This window comes from Dromiciops gliroides, chromosome 4 (genome assembly GCF_019393635.1).
Source record: "Dromiciops gliroides isolate mDroGli1 chromosome 4, mDroGli1.pri, whole genome shotgun sequence".
Classification (NCBI taxonomy): Eukaryota; Metazoa; Chordata; class Mammalia; order Microbiotheria; family Microbiotheriidae; genus Dromiciops; species Dromiciops gliroides.
Genome location: NC_057864.1, coordinates 303,178,353 through 303,205,527, shown reverse-complemented (window position 1 = coordinate 303,205,527; position 27,175 = coordinate 303,178,353).

Here is a 27,175-nt window from a genome sequence, read left to right as displayed (position 1 = left end):
GTTTTTGTATAAGTTCCTTCATGGCCACATACGGTTTTTAGAGGGATGGCTATGGCTGTGTGTATGTGTGTGTGTGTGTGTGTGTGTGTGTGTGTGTGTGTGTGTGTGTGTGTGTGGTACCCCACCCTCTTTTGAACAGGGCATGCCTGTAACTACTGTTGATCTCTTTTGCTATCAGGATTAGCATGACTGTTTAATGGGCATCACCCCTGTGGTGACAGACCTGGAAGTTCCAGGCACCTGAATAAATGATGGCCAATCATAGACCAGAGTCCACTAATGCCAGAGACTGTTTTCAAGTGATAAAAGTCCCTTGTGCTTTTTTCAAATCCCACATGTTCTCTGGAACATCCCAGCATCCTCTGCCAAAAGGCAATAGCTAGTGTTTATTGACCTTGGAGGACAGTAGTACTGACTTTGAGAATAAAAATAGATTTGTTTCCTCTTAGTGTACAAACACTCAGAGTGTGTCCCCAGGGAATCCACTGCAGAGAGTGTTTGCTTGGTTCTTCAAACTTCCAGAGGGGTCAAAACCATTTATCTCAGCAGACTGCCTGGGCACATTTCCCATTCTCTATGTACTAAATAAGCAAGCATCCTCCATATTCAATGTAAAATAACTGTCCAGGAGCCCTTCTGATTCTAACATGATATTCAGTCTGGCCAGGTGCTTTTACCTTTATCTGTATAGTCCATATGGAGAGAAAATGGAGATTAAGTCTCTTTCTTTTCCAATCTCAGAAATCTGTGCTGAAGTCAAAACCCATGAGGATACCAATCTGCTGCTTAGTATTTGGGGATTTCTTGTTGATGAATATCATGCATCTAAAGTCTGGCTTGGCTGCAGAGAGAAACCAGAGGAAAATAAAGATGTGCTCTCACTGGTAACATATTGTAGGGCAGGATGTTATTCTAGTGACTCATTTGCAGAAAAATGTGGTAGGAAAACTAAATGCAGACCATGACAAGTATCTATGGCTTTTACTTGAACAATAAACATGATCTACTCAGTGGCCTGTGTTCCCTTTCCCTAAGGTTGTGTCTTCCTTATGCCTATATAACCTGTAAATTCTGGATCAATCATCTCAGCTAGTTAGTCAGGGAGCATTTATTAAGTACTTACTATTAAGGATTGAAAATACAAAAGACAAAAAAAAAAGTCCCTGAGACTTTTATCTATTTAATGTCAAATAGTCATACTAACAACAACAACAACAACGGCATTTATATAATGTTGTTAAGGTTTACAAATAACTGTATGTGTAATCTCATTTTAATTATGCTGAGAACATAATGGGAGATTTACAAATGCATGCAGATTTCATTCATTTACTCAGTAATCATTTTTCAAGTGCCTACTCTGTGCAGATTATAGTACTAGGTGCTAGGGAAGAGACAAACATAGAGATTGTAGACCAATGATGTTTTCAACAAAACTGTCAAGACCAGAACCAATTAGGGTCATACTGGCACAGGAGTCTAACAGAAGTTACTTCATCCTGGTAATCCTAGTGAAATCATTCTCCTTACCCAACATGGTCCCTAAACAAAATTAAGGGAAGATGATGGAAATTACTTACAATCTAAAGAGGGAATAATATAATTATAAGATGTAAGATTTTAAATGAATTCTAGAGCTATAAAACAAAGGTTTGTGCAAGGCTTATCAGTGAAGTCATTACCAACCAAGGAGAAGATTCTGACCAGCTGGGAAAAGCTTTGTGGAGCAGGTAGCATTAAAGTACCAATAATGTTGTTGATTGACTGACTAATTGATATGGAACACAAGAAACCAAGGACTTTGGCATTTTGTAGATTTGGCAATATTTATGGGGCAGCTAGGTGGCACAGCAGATAGAGTACTGGGTCTGAAGTCAGGAACACTTATCTTCCTGAGTTTAAGTCTGGCCTCAGACACTTACTAGTACTATGACCTTGGGCCAGTCATTTAACCCTATTTGCCTCAGTTCCTCATCTATAAAATGAGCTAGAGAAGGAAATGGTAAGTAGCTTTGCCAAGAAAATTCCAGATGGACACAACTTAAACAACAACAGAATATGGCAATGGAATGCTAATATGATTTTGTACTCCATAATAAGGTTGTAGCACTTGAGTCTCCTGTTCTTTATCAACTCTGCCTTATGGTCCCCTGCATTGCCCAGAACACTGCTCACACTGAAACACCCCAGTGTTATATCTATCTAGGTCTAAAAGAAAGTGGTGCAGAAACTTTTCAATGGATGAATGAATGAATGGGAGAGTGAGTGAATGAGTGAGAGAGTGAATGAATTAACAAGTATTTATGTAGTTCCTTTTGTGTATTCAATATAATTCAGCTAATATGAATATTTGACATTACATAGATAAGATTCTTCAGTGATGGGTCTAGCTACAAAAGTCATTTTATCACCCTGCTCCAAGAATCATTCTTTCTGTCTCAGCTTCCTCTGCAAAGACAATTAAGCTTCCTTTGGGTTTGTGACATTTTACTAAGCTCTTTGATTGGTCTTTGCTATTTAATTAGATAATAGAAAAGGCATGTTGCAGTTTGGATTTTTCTTAAGTGAGGCACCAAATGCCTCTCTTTCCCACATACTAGCCAAAGGCATGATTCCCACTGCCAAATAAAGATACTAAATATCAAAGAAATAATTAAGGCCTCTTAAAGGGGAACTACTAGTTGATTTAAGATTTGAGGAGTAATTGTTCATTTTGGAAATCATCATCAGGAAAAAATATACTGGCTTTACCACATTACATTGAAATAATCCCTTTGTTGACTTTAACTGTAACTTTAATGATCCCCAATAATATATGTTTCTCTTCTGATCAGAAACTTTTATCTTGCTTCCTTTTATACAGAAAATTTCTGTTCAAATATTTCTTCTAGCAAGGAAATGAAATTTCTCAAATCTCTCAATCTTAAGAAAATCATTAATATGATATGTCACTACTTGTTCCCTCCCCTAAGAATTTTTAAAAGCAGACTTATCCCTAGGGTAAAAGAATCAGAGCCCTCTTACAACCATGTGCTTCCAGTATGTCCAGAACAACTACAGAGATTAGCCCTGAAATAAAATTCATGAAACTATATAAAACACAATGAATATCAAAATATTCAAACTATCCTCCCTTAATAACCACTTTAGAGTCTGGAAATATTTGGAGCCATCCAACTTCACAAACATAAATACACAATTCTCTTATTCTAATTAAATCAACCTGTTTATCTCCACTTGTAGTAGTTTATTTTGAATTAAAAGGAAAGTATATGAGCATTTCCTATTTCAGAAAACTTAGAATACAGTTTTTATTGTACAGCTATGAGCCACAGACCCCAATTCCAAAGCAATAAAGTTGAAGAATAACCAAAGGGCAACACAGACTGCAAAATAATAATAGCTAGCATTTATATAGGACTTTAAGGTTTACAAAGTGCATCACAAATATGTCCTTTTATCCTCACAACAACCCTGAGAGGTAAGTAGTATTATTATCCCTATTTTACAGATGAGGAAACTGAGACAAGCAGAGGTTAAATCACTTACTAAGGGTCACACAGCTAGTAAATAACTGAGACTGAACTTTTTTTTTTTTTTTAGTGAGGCAATTGGGGTTAAGTGACTTGCCCAGGGTCACACAGCTAGTAAGTGTTAAGTGTCTGAGGCCGAATTTGAACTCAGGTACTCCTGTCTCCAGGGCCAGTGCTCTATCCACTGCACCATCTAGCTGCCCCCGAGGCTGAACTTTTGAACTCAGTCTTACTAACTTCATATCCAATGATCTAGTCACTCTCTGCCTAAGTACTCCCTAATATATATTACAAAGGAGGAATTATACAAGTTAAGCGTTATAAATGATGGGCTTGAAAAAAATTCATGACTAGAAAGAAAGCAGGCTGTCTAGTCATGTGGTTGTGTATGTCAAGAGAAGTCAAAGAAGGGTCCCAGGATGTTGTTTCATTTATGGCAAACTTATAGAAGTATAGGTACACATGAGGTCACTTGATGGGCAAGTTTAGATGGGCTTTGATCTGCATCATAGAGAGAGTGCTCACATCAAGGAAATCACAGAATTATTAGAATATTGAAGTGCTGGTGCTGATGTCATCTTCTATAATGATTTTGCTGCTGAGCGATAACTTCCTGTTCTTCTATGGAAATGTAGAATTTAAGCCATTTCTTCCTCTCTTCTGTAGAAGAGTGTTTACAATTCTGTGAATTAGCCAATAAACTCAGGTTTCTTCTCTTTTGTGAGTCAAATCTACATTCATGCTGCTAGCAGAGCAAAAGCCTTAAGTCAAGTCTTTTTCATCTACTGCTTTCCTCTCAGCAGGAACTCTCCTAGTCTAGCCTAATATTGGTATTAGAATGGATACTTTCCTTTCAACTCAGATCAAACTCCAAACACCTAACATCAAGACTATGCAAATTACCTTGGGGTTTCACTTAGTATGCCTAGAGGAGTTGAGTAGAACCTGAATCCTTTATCTTGCATTTCTACTGCAGTACCTAGGTTGCTGCCTTTCTTATCTGTAATAAAATGGTAGTCAAGAGGAGAATAGTCACTCAATGTAATCCAACACCCTACAAGGGATGATACTGTTTATCAGTACTTGGTTCAATTTCATAGGAAATAATCCTCTTTTCTAAATGTATTGATTCTGTCTGAGCACTTTGGCACTACTTAGGATAGCAAGTATTTCACCTTGCTCAGCATGTTAACATAGTATTACATACAGAACTAGCCTTCAAACAAATTACAATGAAGGAAAACTTTGTCTTTGACCATTCTACCTTCTGAAAAAGCAACTCTGTCTATCCTTTCCCAAATACCTATCCTTTGCTATATTCCTAAAGATCCCTGACCTCAACTGTATACCTGTTTTCTAAGTAAATTATTACTTGATGAAAGCTTTAAGTATTACTCTTTCTTGAAGAAGGTCCAATAAATCTTTATTCTTGTCTTCTCTTTGTAAGAAACACAAGTCTGAGTCCTGCCCTTGGGCATTTTTCTGCTCTTCAGCCATGAACAACCCCTACTATCTCCAGTTCTATTGAACAGACCTACTTTATTTTTAATTACAATCAGGAGATAGAGAGAGAAGATGGTGGAGGATAGGGTATGACTCCCACAAGCTCCATATAAAGCTGTCCGCTCACTCCCAAATAATGACATAAAAATAAAAATAACCCAGAGCAGCCAAATGCACATAAGAAAAGAGTGAGACTATTTTTCAGCAAAATAGGGCAACTGAAATCACCTGCTGATTGGGCTGAATAGCTCAACCCATGGTCTAGACCCAGCCAGGAACAGACAGTGCTTCCAGCATGCCTCAGAGTCTTCAGCATTAGCAGCTTCTTCTGAGGCTCCATTCACAGACTGGTGAGGGGAGTTAGCAGTAAGCTAGAGTAAATTGAAGGTGGTCTCTGCTGGAGTGGGGGCAAAGCACCCCAGTTCTGAACCAGTGGGCTGAATTGAGTGGTGGCGGCCCAGTGAGGGAGCGGCACATGCATGCCAAGCTTCCAAACATAGAGAATTAGAGTTCAATCAGACTTCTATTTTGGGGTCAAAGAGAAAGAGGCCATGGTTACTCACAGGCCATTCAGGCTGAGAAGAAGCCCAATAACCCCATGGGCCATGCTGTAGATCAGAACAGTGTGTCCTGGAAGCAGTGCTACACTTTATACCAAGAAATAGGTGGCCAAGATGAGCAGGCAGAGCAAGCAGCAGACCATTGAAAATGTCTTTGGCGGAAAGGTATTCCAGAATACACCCTCAGAAGAAGAAGATAATAATAAACTCAAAGCTCCAACATTCAAAGTTTCCCATAAAATATGAATTGGTCTCAGACCATGGAAGCACTCAAAAGGGACTTTGAAGAGAAAGTAGGAGAAATAGAAGGAAAATTTAGAGAGATGGAGGAAAGAATGGAAAGAGAAATGAGAGCAATGCAGAAAAGTCATAAGAAAAAAGTCAACAGTTTGAAAAGCCAAATGGGAAAGGATATAGAAAAGCTCTCTCAAGAAAATAATTGCCTAAGAATTAGGATTGAACAAATGGAAGCTAGTGACTTTATGAGAAACCAGGACACAGTAAAGTAAATCCAACTGAATAAAAAATAGAAGGCAATATGAAATATCTCCTTGGAAAAATAGCTTACCTGGAAAACAGATCCAGGAGAGATAATTTAAAAATCACTGGACTACCTGAAAACCATGACCAAAATAAGAACTTAGATACCATCTTTCAACAGATTGTCAGCAGAAATTGCCCTGATATTCTAGAAGCAGAAGGTAAAACAGAAATTGAAAGAATCCACTGATTACCTCCTGAAAGAGATTCCAGAAAGCAAGCCTCCAGGAATATTATAGCCAAATTCCAGAGTTCCCAGGTCAAGGAGAAAACATTGCAAGCAGCTAGAAAAAAGGAATTCAAATACAATGGAGGTACAGTAAGGATAAAACAAGATCTAGCAGCATCTATGTTAAAAGACTGGTGGGCATAGAATATGATTTTCCAGAAGGCCGAGGAACTGGGTCTACAGTCAAGAATCACCTACCCAGCAAACCTGAGTACAATTTTTCAGGAGGAATAATGGGATTTCAATAAAAAAGAGGACTATCAGGCATTCATGATGAAAAGACCTGAACTGAATAGAAAATTTGACTTTTAAATACAAGGCCCTAGAGAAGCATAAAAAAGGTAAACAGGAAAAAAATCATGAGGGATATTAAAAGATTAAACTGTTTACATTCCTTCATGGGAAGATAATACTCCTAACTCATAAGATCTTTCTCAGTGTTAGGGCAGCTGAAAGGAATATACTTAGAGGGCATAGGTGTGAATTGAATATAAACGGAAGATATATGTAAAGAGTTTATTTTTTTGTTTATCCTTTTTTTTTGTGGAGCAGGCAGTGTGGGGTGGCTTATGTCTGGGGACAGAAGTGGGCTCAGGGCCTCCTGGGTCCAGGGATGGTGCTTTGTCCACTGTGTCACCTAACTGACCCATGATGACATCTTCAAAATAAAGTTAAGGGGTAAGAGGAATGCACTGGAAGAAAGGGAAAGGGAGAGGTGAGTTGGGGAAAATTAGTTCACATAAAAGATATAAGAAAAAGCTTATGGAGTAGAGGGGAAGGTAGGGAAGGAGCAGAGAAGTGAGTGAGCCTAACTCTCATCAGAATTGGCTCAAAGAGGGAATAATTTACACACTCAAGAGGGAATAGTATTATATCTTGCCCTGGGGGAAAGTGGGAGGGGAAGAGGATAAGGGGTGGGGGAGAGGCAATGGAAGGAAGAGAAGATTGGGGGAGGAAACAGTAAGAAGCAAAACATTTTCGAAGAAGGATAGGGCGAAGGAAGATAGATAATAGAGTAAATATCAAGGGGAGGGATTAAGATGGAGGATAATACAGTTAACAGTAGTAACTGTGAAAAAAATGATGAGCAGGATGCTATCAGAAGGACGTAAGAAAAATACAAACCATCAACAGAGATAAAAATGATGGTATCTGAATACAGATTGAAGTATAATTTTATTTCTTAGCTCATCTTTCTAATGGTATTTTGTCTATTTTCTTTCACAACCTGAGTAATGAGAAGATGTTTTGCATAACTGCACATTTGTAACTTATATTGAATTGCTGGATTTCATAGGGAGGGATGAGGAGGGAGGGAAGAAGAAAATTTAGAACACAAAGTTTAAAAAAATCAATGTGAAAAGTAATAATGAGCAGGGGGAGTTCAGAAAGACCTGAAATGACTTACATGAACTGATGCTGACTGAGAGGAGCAGAACCAGGAGAACATTGTATACAGTAACAGCAGCATTGTGTGATGAACAACGGTGACAGATGTGGCTCTTTTTAGCAATGCAATGGTCCAAAACAATTTCAAAGAACTTCATAATAGAAAATGTTCTCAACATCCAGAAAAAAGAACTGTGGTTTAGGAATGCAGAGTGAACCATACTTTTTCTACTTTGGGGCTGTTTTTTTTTTAAATTCTTTTTTTGAGGTATTTGCCTTGTGCTCTGACTCTTCTGGCACAATATGACTAATGTAGCAATATCTTTAATGTGATTGCACATATATAATTTATATTAGATTGCTTTCTCTCCTGGAAAGGAGGGAGGGAAGGGAAGATGGGAGAAAAATTTGGAACTGAAAATCCTATGAAAACAAATGTTGAAAACTATCCTTATATGTAAATGGAAAATAATAAAATACTGAACAAAAAAATTACAATCAAAATTTATTTTTTTCAATCAATGAAAGTTGTCCTTTTCTCCTATCCACATCCCCACTTCCCATGCTCTTTGGGGAAGAAAGAAAAGCAAAACCTGTAATACAGGCATATAGCAAAGAAAAACAAATTCCCACATTGGCCATATCAAATGCATTTATACATACATATTATGGATGTATGTGCATATGTCTATGCATATGTTTATCAAGATTGATCCTTTCAAGTCCATCACCTCTCTGTCAGGAGATGGGTAGCATGTCAGAGTTCTTAAATTTTTCAAAGTTGTTTGAATATTGTTGCAACTGGCCTATTGTTAATCCTATTTTTTGCCATTATCTGTTTTCATCTAAGACTGGAAAGTTTTATGATTTGCACTTTTTCAACAAATTATCTATATTGTCGTGAAAATTTCTAATTCTGACAAAGGAAAGAAAAGTGGTCTCCAAGCCATAAAAAGATAGGTTTATTGAGAAAGGGACCCTGTCTCACAATAAAGCCATTCTCAGGTGTAGGACCCAAATACCGTGAGGAGTACCATTCTAAGTTTTTTATACCCCTATGAGGCTTAAATGCTTATATACCTTACTATTTTTAAACAAACTCCTCCTTATTTACAGTCCATCATCAAACATAAAGTCAATCAAAATACCATATTTTGGACTTTCAGTCTATAAATGGACGGTCATTTTCTTGGCATACTGCCATGTAAAATGGACAGTCTAACTTTTTAATTTGTCTAAAAAGACATATTCACAGTTGTATTCAATAAGTATTCGTCAAAGCTGATGTGAATCTTGTCTTCATCTAACAGCATTTTATAAACTCTAATGCCTTATTTGCTTTATAAGAAATACCTAAACAGGTTAAATCACAATTTATACACTATATGCTGATTATTAAACACTGATTAGATTACTCATACCTAATGAACATATCACATATTTAAGGGTTGGGGGAAAATCTCACTCACATTATCCAGCTATATTCGTTGCTTCCCCTCCCTACCACCACCATCACTTTGGAATTCTGGAACCATAATCAAACCAATAGTGCTATAGCTCCAAGAAAGCCTGTGTTAATCTAATCCCTATAGCTCAAATCATAGTCTAATAGATTTCTAAATTCCAAATACCACTCCCCCATATGTTATCTCTACCATTACAATGTAAGCTTTTAAGGACAAGGATAAGTCTTCACTTTTATATCTGTATCCCCAGTGTCTTGAACAGGTCTTGACACAAAGTGCTTAATGCTTTTTTATGCATTCATTTATCTACTGACTTTAGTTTGTGTACATTATAGAAAGCAGGGTCACAATCCCTTAAAAATATAAGTTCTTGGGGGCAGCTAGGTGGCACAGTAGAGAAAGCACTGGCCCTGGATTCAGGAGGACCTGAGTTCACATCCAGCCTCAAACACTTGACACTAGCTATGTGACCCTGGGCAAGTCACTTAATCCTCAGTACCCCCCCTTTATATATATATATATATATATATATATATATATATATATATATATATATATATATATATATATATATATATATATATATAAAGTTCTTAAATCCTAATCATTTTAGACTTCATGTACCATTTCTAAAACTTCACTTCCCTAATGTGAATTTCTAAATGAATGATAGGATCATAGATTTAGAGCAGAAAAGGTCTTTAGAATCTATCAAATCCAGTCCCTCATTTTACACATGAAGTAACTGAGCCACAGAGAGTGACTTGACCAGGGTCAAGTATGGGGCTGAGGTGAAATTTGAGCTCAGGGTCTCGTAATTCCAAGTCCAGAGCCATATACGATACTTCCTGTGGTCTCTAGTCATCTCAGGAAGACTCATATTTTCAGCTTCTCTCGACTGACATAAATGATACTTGCTTTACTGGTACCATTTACCTGAGAAAAAAGCACTATACAATGGTCAGATAAGGTTGCTTGCTGGAAATTCAAATGATAGACAATCAATTTGTATTTATAGAAATCTCATAGAGATTTTTAATAAGCATGAACAAGCTTCAAAATAACAGTGAACTTCTGTCACTGTAGTTGGAAAAGATTGAAAACTTTGTGTTTTGATTTCATTATGTTCTGTCCTCTGGCAGACTTTTTTTTCTTTTCCTTTTTTTCTATATCTGTCAGAGGATTTGTACACGTTGTTCACAAAATTAGGAGATAACCACAAATATTAAATCCAGTGTCTTCTGTAATATATTCCATTTAAATTACCATATGTTTGCTGGAGGGGGGCATAAGGGTTTTTTATAATAACAATACAATTAAACCACATCTGCCAAATAGCAGTCCAAATATACTTTGCTTCAAGAAACAAAAAATGTCAGGAAATGAATTAATTTAGATACTGGGTAGGTGGAAAGAGACAAGATAGAAACAGATTTGGAGACAGACACAGAAAGACAGAGATAGGCAGTGGCAGAGACAGAAACAGAGACAGAGACAGAGACAAAGTTGGAGTGAAAGTCAGAGTACAAATCTTTATAGTTTCAACAAAGAAGGTAAGTTTATTGGATCTAAATTAGAATTATGACTCTAAGGTGCCTGAACTGGGCATTCATCTCAGGAAAGGAAAATAATAATTTTGGTATTATTTCCCATAAACAAACCATGCACAAGAAGATTAAGATGAAGACTACAAAGAAGGAAGGGAAAGCATGAGCTCATACACAGGCTATCAGATGAAATAGTAATATTTACTGTAAAGACAAATAAAATTAACAATATTTCTTGGGGCAGCTAGGTGGCACAGTGGATAAAGCACCAGTCTTGGATTCAGTAGGACCTGAGTTTAAATCTGACCTCAGACACTTGACACTTACTAGCTATGTGTCCCTCTGCAAGTCACTTAACCCTCATTGCTCCATGAAGAAGAAGAAGAAGAAGAAGAAGAAGAAGAAGAAGAAGAAGAAGAAGAAGAAGAAGAAGAAGAAGAAGAAGAAGAAGAAGAAGGGGAAGGGGAAGGAGGAAGGAGGAAGGAGGAGACGGAGACAGAGACAGAGATGGGGACGAAGACAATATTTCTTGAATACCTACTGTGTAAAAATCACTTTGGGGAATATGAAAATGACTATTTCCTGACCTACAAGAGTTCATAATCTAGTTGAGAAGAAATATTTAAGAGGATGAAGTGATTCTAATCAGTCATGTGATTTCTAGTAAACTATTCATATTTTTCTCCACTCTTCTATGTGATACAAATTGAAGAGGATAGATTTTTGTTTTGTTTTGTTTTGTTTTGTTTTGTTTTGTTTTTGTGGGGCAATTGGGGTTAAGTGACTTGCCCAGGCTCACACAGCTAGTAAGTGTTAAGTGTCTGAGGCCGGATTTGAACTCAGGTGCTCCTGAATCCAGGGCCTGTACTTTATCCACTGCGCCACCTAGCTGCCCTGAAGAGGATAGATTTTTAAGCATTCAGTATTTAGAGAAAGGAACCATCTACACTCAATTTTGATATTCCATACCATTAATCTAGGAAAAAGCTTTTGGATTAACAAAATTAGTCCTATGCCTCAATTATCTTCAGAGGAAATGAGAGATTTAGTCTAGAATCTCTAAGGTTCCATTCATCTCTGGCTCCCTCTAATATTCTAATGGCTCTGGGATTTCATTTATGTACATCTTCTCATGCCACATGAGCAGTCCTTTTTTCTTTTGCTTCAAGATCCTTGGATGATATCATTTAAAACTTAGTCCTTGATTCCTTGTTTGTAATATGCTTCAACTTCAATTTTCCAAAGGCTGCAGCATGTTATAAGGTTCAGAGCCATATAATATCACTACAAGAATACTGATTTTTTTTTAAACACATCTTTTTTCAGGGACAAGATTGTGATCATTAAAAGAATCTCACAGTTTACCTCTTCTCTTTCTGGTCAACTCTGGGCCTCAAATAGTTTTCATTTTTTTTTTTTTGGTGGGGCAATGAGGGTTAAGTGACTCGCCCAGGGTCACACAGCTAGCAAGTGTTAAGTGTCTGAGGCCGCATTTGAACTCAGGTCCTCCTGAATCCAAGGCCAGTGCTTTATCCACTGCACAACCTAGCTGCCCAAAATAGTGTTCATTTTTAAAGTCTGTCCAAGATGACTGAGAGATAGACAGACAGTTTAGTCTCAGATATTTATGTAGCTGTATGACCTTGGCCAAATCACCTAATCTCTGTCTCAGTTTCCTGATCTGTAAAATGGGATAATGATAGGACCAACCTTCCAGGATTGTTGTGAGTGTCCAATGAAATAAAAGCTATATTTTATTAATTAATATACATATAACATTTACTTAAAAACAATTATTGTCATTGTTATTACAAAAGGATAAATAGATAACTAATGGATAAATTCTATGGGTTATCCATTCAACTGCATATCACAGTATGAACAATAGACATTCTTCATCCATTTTTTTTACCATATGGATAATTAATTAAACATTTTTGAGTAGTTACTGATCTCATTGAGGAGGCTCTGTGATATACTCTGAGTCTTGATACAATCTGGCTCTATGATTACAAAAGATCAGATCCTGTCCTTGCTTCCTCTTCCATTCTACTAATGTGTTAAGCATGGCTTTTCTCTTTACTTAGCCCAAGTTTTGGGGTTGGTGAGGTATAAGCTACAGTTAAGGTTATGTGGAAATTACAAGAAATAGATGGAACTGGATTGGCTAAAAGAAAACCTTCTAAGCCAATTGTTTTTTATGATCTATAATCTCTTCAACTGATAAGATCAAGGGACTATCAGATATCTCAACTTGTTCAAAACTGAAGTCTTTTCCTTTTCCCCCAAATCTTCCATTCTTCCTAATTTCTCTATTAGTGGGAAGGGTACCACCATCTTCCCAATTACTAAGGCTTATAACCTAGATGTCATCCTAGATTGCTTATTCTCTCTCACCCTGTCTCCATTGATCTGTTGCCAAATATCATAAATTTACCTTTGTTGAATCTTTCATATAAACCCCTGCTCTCTTCTGACACAGTTGTCACCCTGGTGTAAGGTCCTCATAACCTTGCTTCTGGACTGTTGCAATAATAGCCTGCTGGTTGTTCTACCTCCTTTAAGTCTCTTCTGATTCCAATTCATCATCCACTTAGTTGTCAAATTGACCTTCCTCAAGTGTAAGTCTGATCATATCACTCTCACTCACTATTCTATGAACTTCCATGGCTCCCTATTGTCTCCAGGAACAAATATAAAATCTTGTTTGGCTTTTAAAACCCTTAATAATCTTGATTACCTATGTAGTTTTCCACCTTTTCATCCTACTCTCTTCACACACATTCTGTGTAGTTGTCCTTCCCCTCCCCGTTAGATTTTGAGCTCCTTGAGAGCAAGGACTATTTTTTAATGTCTTTTTATCTCCAGTATTTAGCACAGTACATGGCATGTAGTAGACAATTCATAAGTGTTTGTTAATTTGAACAGACTCTATAGAACCAAAGAGAAAAAAAATGAATGATTCAAGAGTGAACACAGTATCTGACAAATTCAAACTACAGAGTTGTAACTTTTAGCTTGCATATCTAGATATACTCTCAGTATTCCTCAATTTCCCCAAAATCTGCCCTATTACTCTTTTCTCTCAGGGGAAATTATTATTATTGAAATGTCAGCATTTAACACAGTACCTGATACTTAATAAATCATTCTTTTTTTTGGGGGGGGGGCATGAGGGTTAAGTGATTTGCCCAGAGTCACACAGCTAGTGTCAAGTGTCTGAGGCTGGATTTGAACTCAGGTCCTCCTGAATCCAGTGCCAGCACATTATTCACTGTACCACCTAGCTGCCCCCCAATAAATAATTCTTGATTCACTGACAGACTGAAATATTCCCAACACCATCTTTCAGCCAATTCCATGGTTAATTGAGTTTTGGACTGTGGTTAAATCCAAGCTGTGACAATGACTAACTTTATGATCTAGAGTAAATTGTTTAACTTTTCTGAACTTCAGTTCAGAAAGACAAGAAGGAGAAAACTAAAATGTTCCTAGCCTCTTTCACGGGGTTGTTATAGCAAGGAAAGCACATTGTAATCCTTAATAGGATCTATGAACATGAAGTATCTTTTTGGGGGGATAAGAATATAACATAGCATACTTTAAAAAAAAATTTTCCTTGAGGTTTTCTAGTAGTAAAATAGTTGATTTCTTGAACCTCCCTCCACCTGTTGATCATTCCCAGAAAGCAGAGGTTCAATTTTATTCATATGGCCAACAATATGGAGGGTCTATAAAAATGCTTCAGAGGAGAAGAATCTCTATTACTGTTATCTTACTTATTTGTTGAATTCCAACATTAACTGAGTCAATTTTGTGTAAAACAATTTTTCAATGAGGGAGTTTTGAAAGATCTTTTGTAAGGGAAAAAAGTATGCTTCTACAAACAGTCAAAAAGCCTTTATAAAGTACTTGTTGTATACCAGGTACTGTGATAAGCAATGAGGATACAAGGAAAGGCAAAAACATAGACCCTGCTCTCAAAGAGTTCATATTCTAATGAAAAGAGAAGTCAAGGAAAGGGAGAGCAAGGGTAGAGAAGGGAAAGGAAATAAATAAGCATCCATTGAGCACTTACTATTTTCTAAGTACTATAGTAATCCCTTTTTTTACAAATATTGTCTGATTTAATCCTCACAACAACCCTCTAAGGTAGAAGCTATTATTATCCCCATTAGGGTTGAGAAAATTGAGGCAGAAGATATGAGCGAAAACATGGGAATAACTGGGTATGTATAGGCTATGCATACTGTAGATGGAAGGCATTCTGAGAGAGGAAGACATTAACAGCTGGGGGACCCAGGAATGGCTTCTTGCAGAAGGTGGGATTTGGGCTAAATGTTGAAGAAAGCCAGGGAAGCTAAGACGCAGATGTGTGGAGGGAAAACATTCCAGGCATGGGAAACAGTCAGTGAAAATTACCTCCCCATGTGTTTCCAGAGGGTATTCCACTGACCCAACTTGCCGAGGATAAGACACCCAGATGGGTTCTATTACCTCCACCTCAACCTAATGGAATCTCCAGACTGGCTTCTCAGACACACCACCCAGCCAATTCAGCACCCCCTAATTACGGCTTACCAGAAGGTGTCTGCTCTTCCTGGGGATAGTGAATAAATCTGTTTTGTAGATGGAACAGAATGAAGAAATAATACAGAAGTTTGTCCTTGGGATGGGAAACTGGTCTGAGGAGATGTATATAACAACAGTAGGAACAATGGTGGTGATAACAAGAAAAAAAGGAACCACAAAAGAAAGACCCTGGAATTGATTTATAGCCTGTCTCTTAGTCATACTCTCTGTGTGAACTTGGACAAGTCACTTAACTTCCATGGGTCTCATTTTCCCAATTTATAAAATGGGGTAGGGGAGGATGAACGAGATGGCTCTAAAATCCCTTCAGTTCAATATCTATGATCTTATAAAATGTCAGATAGAGAGTATCAGATATCTTGGCTGAGTTCATACATGAAAGAATAGAACTTGTGAGCTGGAAGGTACCTTAGAAGTCATCTAATTCTACACTCTTATTTTTACAGTTGAAGAAACTAATCCCCAGAGAGGTAAAATGACTTGTCCACCATCATACATATTCATCATTTGACAATGTTATTTGTGAATAGTTCCTCAAACTTAATAGAGAATCCAAACCAGGACATTACTTTCTCTTTTCTCCTAGATATAGCTGTGACCATGAAAACAATAAGTATAAGAGGCCTGAGCTTTTTATACATGTGGCATGTTCTTTTTGAGTTCTACACCTCCCACAATTTCATATGGATCCACCATGTGAAGTTATGGATAGAGAGATGCTGAGTGACATATGCTCCCTTTGTGGGAAGTTCAAAAACTCTATGAAGGAATTTTCAGAAGAAGGTTTTTGAAGAAGATGTAGGATAGAAAAGATGATGAGAAAAAGTCGGGGGGGGAGAAGAAAAGAGAAGAGGAGAGAGAGAAGAGGGAGAGAGGAGAGAAGAGAGAGAAGAAGAGAGAAATAAGAGGACAGAGGACAGAGAGAAGAGAGAGAGAAGAGAGAGAAAGAGGAAAGGAGAGAGAAGCGAAGAGAGAGGAAGAGAGAGAGAGAGAGAGAGAGAGAGAGAGAGAGAGAGAGAGCGCTTGCTCCTGCAAGTACAAGCAGAAGCATCATTCCCTCCACCCCACCCCCAGTGGCATCTAGTCCATTCCAATGGAAACAATCCTATAAATGCTGGCAGAAAACTTTGAGATTCTATTATTCATTTGGTAAAAAGTAACATCCTCCAGGCATCAAGGCATATTTGTTTCTGGTCCAACACTGCAGCTTTCAGGCACTCAAGCTTCAGCATTCATCAGGTCAGCAAGTCCTTTCCTCACTCCATAGTCTAGAGTGACACTCAGAAAAAAAGTATAGGAACAAACACAGCAATAAATAATTGGTGGAGCTGTGAATTGATCAACTATGCTGAAAATAAATTTGGAATTATGCCAAGAAAATAAATGAAAACCCTTTGACCCAGAAATTCTTGTACTAGGCACATACTCCAAGGAGATCAATGATTTTTTTAAAAAGCAAGGTACCTTCTACATCAAAATATTTATAATAGCATTTTGCATGGTAGCAAAAAAACTGGAAACAAAAAAGATTCTCATTTACTAAAGAATGACTAAACAAGTCATGGTACATTAATATAATGGAATTTTAATGTGCTGGAATGAAAATAATATAATGAATATAAAGAATGGTGAGACTGGAAGAAATTTATACAAAGTAAAGTCAGCAGAATCCAGGGGGGAAAAAAAGCCTAATGGACTATTTTTAACAATGGAAATGGAAGAACAAACCAAATAAAAACTGAAAACAGCAGAAGTAGAATGATCAAGCTGGCTCCAAAGAGATATGAGAAGGTACCTTCTGCTTCTTTACACTGGATTTGTTTTTATTGTCTTGGCTACTATGTGGGGAGGGGAGTGTTAAGGATATGTTAGATAATTTTGAATAAATGTACAAATGTACAAGTGATGTACATCATTTATGTGTGTGTATATATATATATATGTATGTATGTATGTGTGTATGTATGTGTGTATGTATGTATGTGTGTGTGTTAGTGTGCATGTATATGTATATAATTTAGAGGTAGGGATTAGGCCTATAATATTATTAGTACAGATAACTCCTAGATGAGGAAACTCCCTCTACCAATGCAGATCAGCACCTTCTCAGCAACCCTAATTTTGAGAGTTGCCTTGAGCACTGAAAGGAGAGATGACTTACTCAGGATCACACGGTCAGTATTTGTCAGAAGTAGGCTTGAACTCTGGTCTTTCTGGTTCTAACATCAGTTCTACTATAAACTGCTATCATGTAGTAGATTTAAATGGACTCAAGGCAAACAATTTTCAGAGATTATCATCTGTAGAAATGGGTCATTGGAGTGCTTGCTGTTTGAACCATTTTTCATTTATCTGGTCCTTTAGTCTAAGTAACTTCATGTATTTCATTCTGACTTATTCAGGGGAGTTTCAGGTAAGATGGGAACTCATTAACTATGAATTGAAATGGATATACAGTTATCCCTTCCACATTGTAACTTTTTCCCAATACATTACCATTCCATCCCATTCAATATATCATGGGTTGGCAGAAGAAAATAAGTGGTATTTTTTAGAAGTTCCACAGAAGCTGAAGATGACATGTAAAGGTCAAATAATAACACAAAAAGGTTTAAAATCTCAGAAATTCATAATATACATATGTATGTATATATATATAGTATTGTATAATATCAACAATATTTTATCTTTTAATAACATAATAATTCTGACTTCTCTCATACCAAGGGAGGGCCAAAAAATTTTACATGGATTTTCCAGAACATGGGGGTCCTGTGTTTCTAACACCACAAAAAGTGAAAGGAAAAACTGTATTAAGTTCTTTGATAGCATTCTTAACTCTTTAAGTGCCATAAATAAGGGATTTTTTGATGTGGGGGGGCATTCTAGGGGTCTTGAGGTGCTATATTAGAAAACTGACAACATAGCATGTCGTTACATTGTTTTAGGAGAAGCTAAATAAATGTTGGTTGATGGAAAATGAAGATGGATAAATCTGATGAAAAGTAATATAACTATTAGATGGAAAAGAACTGGCAAATAGAAGCTCTCTATGGCCCCTTTTTTCATTGCCAATACTTAAGAGCCTCATTAAGCAGTTAGAAGTACATAGTATAAAATGCCCTGAGCAAAGATGTAGCCAAAATGAAGCTGGGCCATTACAGAGGATGGAATTAATCTAAAATATGTCCAACAAGAAGATCAATTGAGGATCAGTATAGGTCAACTTAATGAAGACAAATATGAAGTTAATGATGTGGAAAACACCAATCAATTGCACAGCAGAGAGAGAGAAAATGGTTCAATTATACATGGTAGATTTAGGCTGTCAGCTAAAACCAAAGGCAGGGAAGGTCTGCTGTTGTGTTTTAAAGTCCAGTGCAAAGTCTTTGTTATATCCATTGAGTCCCTCGAACTCAAACATTATAGCAGCTCTAACACCATGGGGCCACTTCTACAATGTGGATTCCAGTGGTATGCTGGAGTTGACTCATGAGAACTGATTGTTAAATTTTCAGTGTGAGTAACCAACCAATATGAATTCTAGTGCCTTCCCTTGAATAATTATTTCTTATTTATCCTGCACATAGTTTGATTTGTATGTATTTGTTTACATATTGTCTCCTCTATTAGATTGTAAGCTCCTTGAGGGTAGAGACTGTCTTTTGACATTTTTCCCCAGAACTTAGCACAGTACCTGGCACATAGTAAGCACTTAATAAATGTTGATTGATTGATTGGATGATCAAGATACAGAAAAAGACTGAGAAGGGCCAGTGAGAGAGAGAGAATTTGTTTTGTTTTGGTTTTTTAATCTATTTGTTTCTGAAATACTAAAACTCACTTAAATCTGACTGATATTTATGTTAGGATGAGATAACTCCTTTCAAATTCCATTATCCTTCTAGCTTCTAGCACTGGAAACTTGCAAATTACCACAGACCTCCACCTCCAAGTTGAAATTAGAGAGACTGAAGGGGCAAGGTGGAACTGGTCTCATGTATTCTGCATTCCTGTCAGAACCAAAACTGCTGTTCTGTCTACATTAGGATCAAAAGTTGGACTCATCTGTATATACACATATACTTTATAGACTTTATTGATTATATTTCGATATACCTGAGACCTTAATGATATGGGTATTCTTTCCAATGGAAAAAAATGAAACTCACTCTTGCCTTTTCTTATGTGACTCCAACATCATTCTACAAATATTACAGAGAGAATGTGTCTGATGTATTAGAAACCTTAATATTGTATGGGAATCATTTTAGCACTCAGAGTGTGTCTGTCACTTCTTGTTCTTGCTACATGACTGATTCACCTCCTTTTCTGATACCACATTGTTTTGGTAGGTATACTCCCAGGTATTTTATAATGCCTAGAGTTATTTTTAATAGGGTATCTCTTACTATCTCTTCTTTGTTTTTGATGCATAAGAATATTGATGATTTGTGTGGTTACTTTATATCCTGGTGTTTTGCTAAAATTATTCATTTTTTCAACTAAATGTTTAGTTGAGTCTTTGGAATTTTCCTATGAATGGTTTTTATTCCACTTCTTATATAGAAGTACTTTATGGTAAAATGGCATAAACTTATTTATGCCAACCATGTGGTACCCCTCTCTATTTTGATATGAGTCACCAATAATTTTAACTTTGATCCTTTAGAGATTGTGGTATCAGTTCAAAGTCAATCCACATCACAGTTGGCAGCATGACACAGCAGATAGAGAGCTGGCCATAAAGTGAAAAGAACTGAGTTCAGATTCACCCTCTGATGTACAATAGTTGTGTGACCTTGGCAAGTTCCCCCAATATCTCACAGAGCTCTAGGGAACTACCTAAGTTAAAAAGAAGATGCTGACCTCCAAAAGTGTAGGGAGTTTCCTCACCCAGTAGTTCACTCTACCAATGAAAATACAGATCCAGTCTCTATTCTTATTAAAAACATGGAATTCTTTATGTTGAGGACAGCTTGAGATTATCAATATTTTTAAGTGTAATCTAATTCACTCTCTTTCTCCTATTCAATTCTTAGTTTATATGCAGTGCTTATTCAAGGTGTATGTGTATACACACACACACACACACACACACATATATGTATATATGTATATACACTGTAACGATTGGAATGATGCCACCTGCTGGAGACTTACTGTAGAAAAGCTCCGCCATGAGGTGAAGGTCTCTGAGGGCAAGACCATGTATCTTTTCTTTGGCGTCAGGAAGTAACATTTGCTTGTGGGAAGAAGAAGGGAGAGACTGGCGCTCTGACTCACTCCCTTTCCTGAGGACTCCGGTGGAGAAGGGAGCTAGAAATGTGCTCTCCCTTTAATAGATACATGAATGTAGGCCTTTCTCTTTACCAAATTCTTATTCTCCTTAATAAATACTTAAAAGGCTAACTCTTGCTAAAACTTATAATTTATTGGTGACCACTCATTAGATATTTTAGACAGACTAGCTAGAATTTTAGCCCTTAACAACACATATATGTGTGTCTATGTATGTGTACATGTATATGTGCATATATATATATATATATATATATATATATATATATATATATATATAGTCTAGGTAATACTCTTCATCCTTTTTTTTAGTATAGGTCATTAGGTCGATTACTTTTGAGTGGTTGTGGATCTTATTGAAGAGTCTTTATCTGGATTTATTGTAATTACCACAATGTCACTCATAAACAAGTATATCTGAAGAACCTCACTATCAATGGAATGTTTCTCATCTATTTGAATTCAATACTTAATCTTCTTCATTACAATGATGAACACTATAGAAAAGCATAAAGTATCATGTCTCATTTCAGGTTGATAACCAGAACAAAGTTATTTCTGATTGTGTCTAGGAAGGAATCCTGGATGATTTTAGAGTTTGCTTGAGAGTTACCTTAGTGGAGGAGAGCCTTTAAGAATACCTTTTTCTCTACTGAGCCAAATGTTTTTTCAAATAATAATTAAAATGAAAAACAGTAGGATATTGTATTCTCTGCATCTTTCTCTATTTATGTAACTGTAAAATTGTGGCCTGCTGTAGAAAATCCTTTTTGAAGGGCTGCCTATCACATTGATTACTTTTTGAAGGAGTTGTTAAATTGGTCCAGTCCCCACAGGGAGAAAGTTTGGAATTATCCAAGAAAAGTTAATAAATTATCCATATCCTTTCTCTAGTAATCCTACTGTAGGATTTATACCCAAAGGTAACCAGTGACAGAAAGAAATGTGTCATTTGCACCAAAATATTCATAGTCATACTATTTATAACAGTGAAAATTTGAGTACAAATTCCTTGCCCAATGATTGAAGAATAGCTGAGCAAATTGTTGTGTCTGAATGTATAATAGTCAATAAATAATCCCAGGCATTATGAACCTGCACAGAATGCATTAGTGTGGTCAACTGAGGAAATTATATGTGTGGAAGTAACTAGGGACCCTACTTCAGGGAGTTGATGTAATAGAAGTGCCTGGGAGACCTACTAGCATATGAGGATGTTTTATGATGGGTTCTAAAGAACTACTTAGGAACCAGGAAGCTCTTTGGCTGTAAAGGCAATCCTCTGTCTCCTTCTTGGTAGGATCTGTTTTTCTTGGTAAATGACATCAGGCATAAGATGTTGCTTTAAGGGTATAGGCCTTGGGTCTTCTCCCTCTGAGGATGATACAAAGCCCCACATAAATAGACCTCTTGGCATTTGTTATTTTTGTTATTTCAATTTAGATGTTCTACACTTGAAAGTTTTAAAAAGTAAAAAAAGTGATCTTGTGGATCCAGTTCATCAATGTCTGAGAAGAGTTCTCTTCTGGTGGCTATATCACTTTCTGAATTAAATTTGGTGGGATAAGTGCTATGAATAAACTATGCTGACCTAGATGCTATAGAGAGGAATATGACCTCAAGGCGGTAGAGGGAAATGTTTGTACTCCTATTGCTGCTATATCTTCAAAGCCAATATCTCTTCATAAAATCTAATTTATATTAAGTGCTTAAGTGGAAATGAATCACTAGTTTCTGGAGGGAACATATGTGGCATATGGGCTCAAGTCAATGAAATTAGAGAAAAATGACCCTACATCTCAGAGAGTAACTCTATTAGTTTGAGGGGGAAAAAATGCAGAAACTTGACTCTGGGGTAGTGAGCCAGAGAGTAATCACTACAAATTTACTAGAGTATTATTGGGCTATAACAAAGGATGAAAATGAAGAATTCAGAAAAACACATGGGAAATAATACAAAGCAAAAAACGAAAAACAGAATCAAATTAGCAATATCAAAATTAATACAATATTAAAAGTCAGCAAAACTCAGATCAAACATAATAGACAATATTGAATCCAGATTACTAAAGTAAAAAATCCTTCTTTCTTTTATTCAACATATAAACTGTACCACCAGTCACAATTACTATATTCAGTTATTACTTGTTTTAATGTGAAAGTACTAAGAAACTATAGGATCATAGATCCAGAAAGGAAAAGATCTCAAAGGTCATCTAATCCAAAAAAGGCCAAAGTAAGTGGCTGAATTGCAATGCATACCTAATTTGTTCCAACTGAACTGCCCAGCTTCATCTTTTGTAAAGTCATTTCTGTATCCTCATATAACAGATTGGATCTATGAGATGTTAGTATCCACATTTAGCAGTTCCATTGTCATCAATGAGAAAATGGATGCTTGTATTTGCTAGAAGATCTTTTCCATTTTTTATATTTGTTGCCTTTAATTTGTTTTATTTTTAAATTCTTGAGATGATCTGTGTTAGTTCAGAGAATCATAGATTTAAAGGTAGACAGAATATTTGAGGTCATCTAATTTGGTGTCATGCCAACTTTTTTTGTTTTTTGTTTTTTTCAGACACACTTTCCCCTTCTGCTGCATATCTGTGGTTTAAAAAATGATACTACTCATAGTCTCTCATCATTATTCCAGAAAGAATATGCAAATGAGTTTATATTCTAAATTAGTGTTGCGTTGGCTACCACAATTCTCTGCTGGCTAGGAAGATCAGTTGGGTACTGGATGAAATGATTCAGTGCTGTTTCACTCTTCTCATTGTATAGACTTAGTTTTATTAGCATAATCAGAGTTCTTTTATCCATGTCCTATCTTTCAGAATCAACAGCTTATTGAAATAGGTCAGGTTGGAACACATAGAATTATATAGACTTCCTTCTTATCTTTGTCCTTTCCTATAGTTTTGTATTAATTTTGACCTTTGCTCTAAACTAGTTGATGATCTAACTTCACATAGACAGTTGATTTTGATAGGTCTCCCACATCTGGAAGCAATCATTCTCTATTTAATGATAAAGCTAAAATTCTAGCTAAACTGTCTAAAATATCTAATGACTGGTCACCAATAAATTATAAGCTTTAGCAAGAGTTAGGCTTTTAAGCATTTATTAAGGAGAATAAGAATTTGGTAAAGAGAGAAAGGCCTACATTCATCTATCTACTAAAGGGAGAGTGCATTTCTAGCTCCCTTCTCCACCAGAGCTCACAGGAGAGAGCCCCAGGCAGAGCGCCAGGCTCCCCCTTCTTCCTCCCACAAGCAATGTCACTTTCTGACGCCAAAGAAAAGACGCATGGTCTTGCCCTCAAAGACCTTCACCTCAGGGGCAGAGCTCTTCTACAGTAAGTCTCCAGCAGGTGGCGTCATTCACATTGTTACAGTCCCTGCTTTGTTTCTTCAAGAAACGGAGCATTTCCTTGATGAAACAGTCAAAAATAACAGAATATAATAACCTATGCTAACTAACAATATGATAATAGCAATATAGAAAAAGGAGAGAGGAAAGTTTTGTCCAGATGGGCAGGTTGGTTTTTTTTGTCCTCATGAACTGGCACTTTGACATTGGTCTTGCAAAGGGAGGGCCTCTTCAGAGAGTACATGTTACACATGGTGTATATTATAACAGAGAGAAAAAGAAAAAACAACAACAAAAACTACAACAACAAAACTGTTCATTTAAAGTCTCTGAAAGTCTTTTCTCAGATGTCCTCTACGTGTAGTCATGGAATGAAAGTCCTTTCAGGGGTTGATGTATAGATGCTGGTAATCAGCCAGGAAAATTTCCTACAAAATTGAGCTTAACACAACTTTAAAATAGCTTTGTCAATAATCAAATCAAACAATGAAAGTTCTCAAAAACATGTCTGAGGGAATTCAGAATCTTAGTTGTTACACATGAAACATGTCATAAAACAAAAATTGAAACATTCTTTAAAATTAATATTACTATAGTCCCCCCCCTTGTGGAAGGTAAATTGAGAAGACAATTGCTGCAATATTAATTTTTAAAAATAATTTTTATCTTTGTTTCATCATTTTTTGCATCATCTGCTTAATTATCCTCATGCCATTATGAGAAATTTAAAAATCTAATATAATTGGTAACAGGTGTCAAGGCCAAATTCAACACTGTATTTATCATGACACCTGAGATAATTATGGGGGTTACCATAAAAGAACAGAGAAATGATGGGACATGAGCATTCCCACACTTGAGCAATATATATTGCCCATGCAGTATGCCAGGCTTAAAATAGGTGGATGGAATATATGTCCATGCCACTGAACATATTGAAGGAAACTGAGTCAGACTTAATCAGATGCATGGGATTGAGATGTCCATGGCATCAGGCATATAGGAGGGGGCATAGAAGCCAGGTGTAGAATGATAGGTGGGATCAAAACTTCCAGCCATCTGTACAATATTGTGTGGAAAAAGAAAAAAGAAAGAAAAATTAATCCAAGAGAATCCAACCTCAACATGTCAAAAGCCATTCCCTCGGCCATACCTTGACTTCATGCGTGTCTCTTCTCATGTTACAGTCCAATGTCTGCTCTTGCTATCCAATCACGAGAGGAATAGATGCATCTTGGCCAACTGCCATCTGATAACTCCAGAATAAAGGCAATTAATGTCTTAAATGATAAATTCCCATAATCCAAGTCTCATATGGATTTAAAAATTGAGGATAATAAATGATCTCAAAAAATGTGAATGTACCTTGACTCAGAATATAATATATAATTATGCAACAATTTCAAATACTCCCTTTTTTTTTTACTAAGTATACAATTACTTTTGTGAAAAATCGGAACATATTTAAATACAACTTAAAGCACAACACAATCTCAAAGAAAACTTTTACAAATGTTCCCCTCTTCTTCTTTTTTTGGAATATGCTTATCAAAAATAATACTTCTAGAGGCAGCTAGATGGTGCAGTGGATAGAACACTGGCCTTGGAGTCAGGAGTACCTGAGTTCAAATCCGGCCTCAGCCACTTAACACTTACTAGCTGTGTGACCCTGGGCAAGTCACTTAACCCCAATTGCCTCACTAAAAAAATAAATAAGTAAATAAAAATAATACTTCTAGAATCAATTTACACTTGCCATGGCAACCAATTTGCCAAGGAAATGCTTTAAAGAGTTTGATCAAATAATCAGTTGAGAAAAAATAACAAAAACAAACAACTCAGAATATGGGAGCACAATACTCCCAGAATTAACCTTGTATTATGAAATCAAAACCATCTTGCAATGTTTCAAAATTAGAGATAGATGAATGAATAGAAGAAAATACACATGTAACAATAAAAGACAATGAAATTCAAACTAGGGAAATCTAAATGAATATGAACTTAATATTAATAAGAGTATTATAAAATATAAACTTGATCACATGACTATAAAACGCTTTTACAAATATTCTCCTTGTTTTAAAAACTAAGTACAAAACACAATCTCAAAAGCATGAAAACCTTTATGAAAATAAACCCATACCATTAATTTCAAAATGTAGGTGTAATAGCATAGAAATCCTATGTAATCTCTGAACTGATACTATTATTCTGAGTGAATTCAGAAGACTTTTGATTCCGGTATCTAAAATCCCCAATACTCATATCAATACCTTGCTGCTTACTTCTACATTTCTGTAAAATATGTACCCTTCCATGGCAAAAGAAGTGGAGTCTTGAACTATGTTGATGATTGTCATTCTTATTCATCTTAAGTTTTTCTTCTTTAACCCCTCTATACTGTCTATCAATCTTTTCACCATACAAATGCTTTATAAGGTTACTAATTAAAGACAAATGCAGATTAGCAAAATTATGAACAAAAGGAGCATAGCTGGAATTTAAAGGGTTTTCTAAGGTCGAGTCAGAAGCACAGCCAGGCTGGGGAAGGGCTGAGCCTGGAGCTACAAATGTAGTTAGAGAAAGTTGTGCATGAGCATTAGATCTCTGGACTTCCCAGGCAGGGGAAGCAATGGGCTTGGCCATGGGAGGAGTAGAAGGTGGGGTCTGGAGAGGAGGGAAGGGACCAGGGCAATTTGAATCAGACTTGATCTTGAATGTAGACCTGGGTTCCTCTTCCCCCACTTCCTCCACTGCTAGGGGATTAAAGGTTTCTAGAGGTTGGGTCCTAGCCTCCAGGCATGCAAAATTAGAGAATCTCTTAGCATTAGAATTTGAAAAAAATGCAGGAGGCCAAGGTTTCCCTGAAAAAGCATGGCTGGGAGAGGGGGAGATATTCCCTTGTGTGAGCACCTTGCTGGCTCTTCAAACAAAAATAAAAATAAAAAGAGAAAATCCACAAAAACAAAGCATTAACATGATCTTATCTCCCATTTGTCTGGTTAAACAGATTAAACTCAAAAATAGGGTAATTAGGGAGTTTAAAAGGTCCATTTGAAAATATTTAAAGGGAAAACACCTAGAAATTCAGCAGTACTTCGGATTTAAAGGGACAGGGTAGGGAAAATTTCTTACCCTA